We start from the raw sequence: 7102 nt of genomic DNA on the forward strand, positions 1-7102 counted from the left end.
AAGTTCATAGTAGCCTTATTTGTAGTAGTCAAAAGTGGAAACAACTCAGATGTTATTCAGCAGGTGAATGATTACAGAATATTTGGTATATATACCATGGAATACTACTTAGCAATAAAAGGAAATAAACCACTGATACACACAGCAGCCTGGATGAATCTTCGGAGAATTATTCTGAGTTAAAAACAAGCCAATCCCCAAATGCCACTTACTCTATAATTCCATTTATATAACATTTTTTAAATGACATAATATTAAAAATGGAGAATAGATTAGTGGTTTTCAGGATTTAAGGAGGGGGTAGAAATTGGAATGCGGTAAGCTTGACTATAAAAAAGCAACATGAAAGATACATGTGGTGCTAGAACTGCTTTTTCTCTTGACTGTATAGATATAAATATTCTGGTTATGATATTGTACTATAGTTTTGCAAGATGTTATCATTGGGGAAATGGGACAAAGAGTACATGGAATCTCACTTTTTAAATTGTACCACTGCATATGAATCTAAAATTACATTAATTTGTTTTAAAATACCTTAAAATAATATTAATACATGTGTTTTTAAGTGTAACAGATATTATGGGCAGAAATATTACAAATGAGTAATACCAAGATTCTCTTAGCTGAAAATACTATAAATCTCTACTAAAAAGTATGTCTCTCGGCCGGGCACGGAGGCTCATGCCTGTAATCCCAGCACTTTGGGAGGCCGAGGCAGGCAGATCACGAGGTCAGGAGATTGAGACCATCCTGGCTAATACAGTGAAACATCGTCTCTACTAAAAAAATACAAAAAATTAGCCAGGTGTGGTGGTGGGCGCCTGTAGTCCCAGCTACATGGGAGGCTGAGGTAGGAGAACGGCGTGAACCTGGGAAGCGGAGCTTGCAGTGAGCCAAGACTGAGCCACTGCACTCCAGCCTGGGCGACAGAGCGAGACTCCATCTCAAAAAAAAAGTATGTCTCTCAGATACATAAATAGGTCACCATATACGTATTTGTTCTCTCTCCATCTGGGTATATACTTCACCATCTCACCCCCAACTTGGTCTGACCATGGCAAAATGTGGAGACCATCAACCTTCTATATTTCTTACCCATATTCCAATATTGTCATGTTGCTTCTTGATATGGTTTGGATTTGTGTTCCCACACAAATCTCATGTAAAATTGTAATCCCCAAATTTGGAGGAGGAACCTGGTAGGAAGTGATTGGATCATGGGGGTGGATTTCCCCCTTGCTGTTCTTGTCATAGTGAGTTCTCACAGGATCTGCTTGTTTAAAAGTGTGTAGGACCTCTCGTTTTGCTCTCTTCCTCCTGCTCTGGCCATGTAAGACATGCCTGCTCCCCTTCCACCAAGATTGAAAGTTTCCTGAGGCCTCCCGAGACATCCTTCCTGTATAGCCTGCAGCACTGTGAGCCAATTAAACCTCTTTTCTTTATAAATTACCCTCTTTCCCATATTTCTTTACAGCAGTGCAAGAACAGACTAATACACCTCTTGAACCACATCCAGAAGAAACTTCATCTGGTAAACTGACACAGAGGAAAGAATTAGTACCTAAACTTTAAGTATAAAGGAGAAATGTAGCATAAGAATCCAGGTATAGAGGAGGGTGGAGCAAGATATTAGACTAGAAAACTCTGTCAATTGTACATCCCACAAGGACACAAATTTAAATAAATGTACACACACACACACACACAAACACCTTCATGAGAATAAAAAATCAGGTGATCCCTCATAGTACCTGGTGTTAACTTCGTATCACTTGAAGTGGCACTAAAGAGGTACAAAAAAGTCTTGAATCACCATCACCATCCCTCTCCCATCCCCAAGCAACTGCAAAACAGAGAGCTTCTCTAGGTTTGGGGGAAGGAGAATGCAGCAATTATGAGGCATTGAACTCAGTGCAAGGAGGGAGCCTTTAAACCAGCCTTAGCCAGAGGGGAATCCCTGATCCTAGCAGTCAGCGCTTGAGTTCCCTTAAACCCTGTCATCAAGGGCTACAGTGCTCTGTGTCTCTAAGTAAACTTGAAAGGCAGTCTAGATCATAAGGACTACAACTGCTTCCCCTTCATCTTCCACCATGATTGCAAATTTCCTGAGGCCTTTCAGAAGCAGAAGCCATTATGTTTCCTGTACAGCCTGCAGAAGCATGAGACAATTAAACCTCTCTTCTTTATAAATCACCCAATCTCAGGTACTTTGTTACAGCCCTGTGAAAATGGACTAATACATCACACAATGGGAGAAAATATTTGCTAACTACCCATCTAACAAGGGATTAATAACCAGAATATATAAGGAGCTCAAACAACTCAATAGGAAAAAATATAATAATCCAATGAATAAATATTTGAATAGACATTTCTCCAAAGAAGACATACAAATGGCAAACAGGCATATGAAAAGATGCTGAACATCACTGATCTTCAGAGAAATGCAAATCAAAACGACAATGCGATATCATTTCACCCCAGTTAAAATGCCTTAGACCCAATCGATAGGCAATAACAAATGCTGTCGAGGATGTGGAGAAACAGAACCCTTGTATGATGTTGGTGGGAATGTGAATTAGCACAACTATTATGGAAAACAGTTTGGAGGTTCCTCAAAAACCTCAAAATAGAGCTACTATATGATCCAGCAATCCCACTGCTAGGCATATACCCAAAAGAAAGGAAATCAAAATATCAAAGAGCTATCTAAACTTCCATGTTTACTGCAGCACTACTCACAATACCCAAGATTTAGAAATAACCTAACTGTCCATCCACAGATTAATTAACAAAGAAAATATGGTACATATACACAATGGCGTACTTTTCAGCCATAAAAAAGTAATGAGATTCTGTCATCTGCAACAGCATGGATGAACTGGAGATTATTACGTTAACTGAAATAATCCAGGCACTGAAAGACAAATATTGTGTGTTCTCACTTATTTGTGGAATCTAAACTTCAAAACAATTGAACGCATGGCAATAGAGTAGAAAGATGTTACCAGAGGCTGAGAAGGGTAGTGGGAGCATGGGGGTGGGAGGGTAGGGAGGATGGTTAATGGGTACAAAAAAAATTTACAGTGAATGAATAAGACCTACTATTTGACAGCACAACAGGGTGACTATAGTCATAATAATTGAATTTTGTGTAATAAAAAAGATAAATGCTTGAGTGAATGGATACCTCATTCTCCATGATGTGATTATTTCATATTGTATTCTTGTATTAAAACATCTCATGTATCCCATAAATATATACACATACTATGTACCCACAAAAGTTTAAAAAAATCAGGTATAACACAGGAAACCCAAGGATAAGTAATACAGATATGAATATGTCCCTTGAGTGTCATCAATAATCAAGGCAGATCATAGCCTCTCTAGTTTATCTCTCTCTGTAAGTTTGCCTTATTTGTCCCTCTGAAGTCAGGCACTATTGATGTTTTTTCTTCTGCATACATTGCCATCACACAGGTTCAAAATTTACTTAACTGAATAGTTGAGACAATAACTCAGGAACATAGACTCTTCCATCCCAAAGCCAAATTCCCAGGGGAGAAAAGCTGATGTTTTTCCAGGATCAGTTGCCTTCCCTTTATCTGATTGCCTGTGAGTCATTTGGGAGGATGAACATAAATATTAAAGACTAGAGTCCAGTGATATTTGTCTTCTGAAATAATGAACAACATGAACAAATTTATAAGGAGTGGATTCTAGGCATGAATGTGGCAGATAACTTTAGATGAGCCCTTTCTTTATATCTCACAAACACCACTGCTTGAATAGCCTATACACAGAGTGGGGATAGTCTAGTCTATCTGTTATACAGATGTCAAATGTCTTGACATTAGTATTAGAAGATAAGAGTCGTTTATCAGCTCTTGTTAGTACCTCTTTCATATTCCCTCAACATTCAATGTTCCAGTACTTAACAACCCAACTCTACTACAATTTCTGCCTAAGGCTTTTTTTTTTTCACCCAGTATGAGTTAACACCCTAAGAAAGTTAATGCTCTTAGGGAGCAGCCCTCAGCAATAACAAATGGTAAGGGGAGAGTAAATACTCCAGATTACTGCTGGGAAAGAAGGGAGATAAACTTGAGGCATATTTGATCCTGGATTACAAAGTTCCCCAGAAGAAGCGGGCCTCAGTTACCAACAGCACTAACCTAACAACAACTTCTTTTTTTTTTTTTTTTTTTTTTCCTTTCTCTCCTTCTTGGCTCGTTCTCCCAATGGCACTTCCTGCAATAAACTACCAAAAACTATCTGCCTTCAAATTTCCATCTAAGTGTTTTCTTCTTTGGGAATGCAATGTGAGACTTGCCAAATAGCCTGTTTTCAGGGCTGGCATAGTGGAAGGGAACAGGAAACGCCACTACTTGACAAAGAAAAGAGAGATAAGCAAGAGCCATAAGAAAGCTTTATGCACCAAAGACAATGATTTCATCATAATGCAATACATTAATGTAGCAAAATTACACTGTACTCCATGAATATATACAAATAAAAATAAATAAAGTGCACCCTGCTAAGTCGGGGCACAGAGAGTAAATATGGCTTAAACACTCGACAAAGATCTGATCTGTGCAGAACAGGATAAAATAATTGTTGAAGAAGGTGGGGGCAAAGTCCTCAGACAGACAATGGAGCAAGCTTAGTAAAAGACTAGCTGAGAAAGACTTTCCCTTAGAATTTTAGCAGACTGGAACACAATGAAAGCAGGGTCCCCTGCTGGCTACCTGGAGACACAGGATTCCCCACCTGTGGTTAAGTGACTTGCGCCCTATTAGAGAACCTTCTCAGCTGAGATCCAGGAGAGTGAATTAATCTATCATATAATCTTAGTTCATCTGTATAATTTCTAACCCATCTAAGTATGAGGATTCAGCCTTACTCACAAGTTAGATCACCGGATAATATTTTGCTTTAGGTTAATGAGGCTCTTATTAGACGATGAAGGTAACAGCTCCTTGTAGATATAATTTTGAAATAAGGCCGTCAGCTTAAAAGCTCTATAAACAATATTTTAAGACTTCAAAATGGAGATTTACTCAGCAACCTTTTACATGATAAGCAAAAGTATAAAGATTCAACAATTTAATTTCAGTGATAATCTGTTAACATAGGAAGAAAAGGGTATAAATATCACCTAACTAATTCTATGATGTAGAGACCAAGGCTCCTCAAGCAATAGCTGATGAGAAAATCCCAGTTCCAATATCCTTAGCAAGTTGATTGAATTGGAAAGTTTTACGTAACATTTTATATGCTAAGCATCTTTTGAAACTGGTGATGGAAAGAGTCAAACTCTGTAAAATATTTGAAGAGATTTATTCTGAGCCAAATATGAGTGACCATGGCCTGTAATACAGCCCTCAGGAGGTCCTGAGAACATGTTCCCATGGTTTTGTATATTTTAGGGAGGCATGAGACATCAATCAAATACATTTAAGAAATACACTGGGCTGGGTGTGGTGGCTCACGCCTGTAATCCCAGCACTTTGTGAGGCCAAGGCGGGCAGATCACGAGGTCAGGAGATCACGCCACTGCACTCCAGCCTGGAAACAGAGCAAGACTCCGTCTAAAAAATAAAATAAATAAATAAATAAATAAAATACATTGGTTTGGTTCAGAAAGATGAGACAACTGAAAGCAGGGGCTTCCAGGTTATAGGTAAATTTAAACATTTTCTGGTTGACAATTGGTTGAGTTTATCTGAAGACCTGGGATTAATGGAAAGAAGTGTTCAGGTTAAGATAAAGGATTGTGGGGAGCAAGTTTTATTGTGCAGAGGAACCTCTCAAATAGCAAACTTCAGAGAGAGAGCAGGTTGTAAAATGTTTCTTATTGGACCTAAAACGGTGCTTGGCTCTTAGTTGATTATCTCCTGGATCAGAAAGGAAGGAAAACAAAGGGGGAAGGGGATTCTTTATAGAATGTGGATTTTTCCCACAAGAGACCTTGCAGGGCAATTGCAAAGTATGGCAAGGAAATATATTTTGGGGTTAAATATTTTTTCTGTCTCATAATTTTATGCCAGAGTCAGATTGAAAAGTAAGTCACAATACATAGGGTCAAATAAAACCTATCTGATGAGAATTTGTGATTTATAGGGCATGTCTCCCCAGACCTCTTTGGTAGGAATTTGGGCAAGATAAAAAAAGGAGCTTATTCCTCAAAACAGAGCAAAAAGAATATTAGTCACTGGTGATAACAGATATGCTTAAATCTGATGATGAAAGGATTCAAGCTCTGTAAAATATTTGAAGAGATTTATTCTGAGCCAAATATGAGTACCATGGCCTGTGACACAGCCCTCAGGAGGTCCTGAGAACATGTGCCCAAGGTGGTCGGGGTGCAGCTTGGTTTTATATATTTTAAGAAGGCATGAGACCTCGATCAAATACATTTAAGAAATATATTGGTTTGGTTCAAAAAGGCAGGACAACTCAAAGCAGGGGCTTCCGGGCTATAGGTAAATTTAAACATTTTCTGGTTGACAATTGGTTGAGTTTGTCTAAAGACCTGGGATCATTAGAAAGGAAATGTTCAGGTTAAGATAAAAGACTGTGGACACCAAGGTTCTTTTGAAGTCTTATAGTGGCTGCCCTTGGAGACAATAGATGACAAATGTTTCCTATTCAAGTCTTTAAAAGGTGCCAGACGTTTAGTTAATTTCTCCAGGATTGGGAAGGCCTGGAAGAAAAAGATCTAGCTATGTTAATAGAGATTCTTTACAGATGCAGGTTTTCCCCCACAAAGGATGGCTTTGCAGGGCCACTTCAAGATATGGCAGAGAAACATGTTTTTGAGTAAAACATTTTTATTTTCTTCCTTGTCTCATAATGTTATTCCAGAGTCAGATTGGAAAGTAGGTAACAATATATAGGGTTAAGTAAAACCCATCTGATGAGAACTTATGGTTTGTAGGGCATGACTCCCCAGACTCCTTAGACAGGAATTTGGGCAAGATAAGAAAAAAAAATCAGTGCTTAGTCCTTAAATCTATGGAAATTCTACAGCCATTTCTACTTGGAAGTTGCAGGATTTCCTTTATTACTAAACTTAGAAAAATTCTGATGGAAT

This window comes from Pongo abelii, chromosome X, assembly GCF_028885655.2.
Source record: "Pongo abelii isolate AG06213 chromosome X, NHGRI_mPonAbe1-v2.0_pri, whole genome shotgun sequence".
In the NCBI taxonomy this organism is placed as follows: Eukaryota; Metazoa; Chordata; class Mammalia; order Primates; family Hominidae; genus Pongo; species Pongo abelii.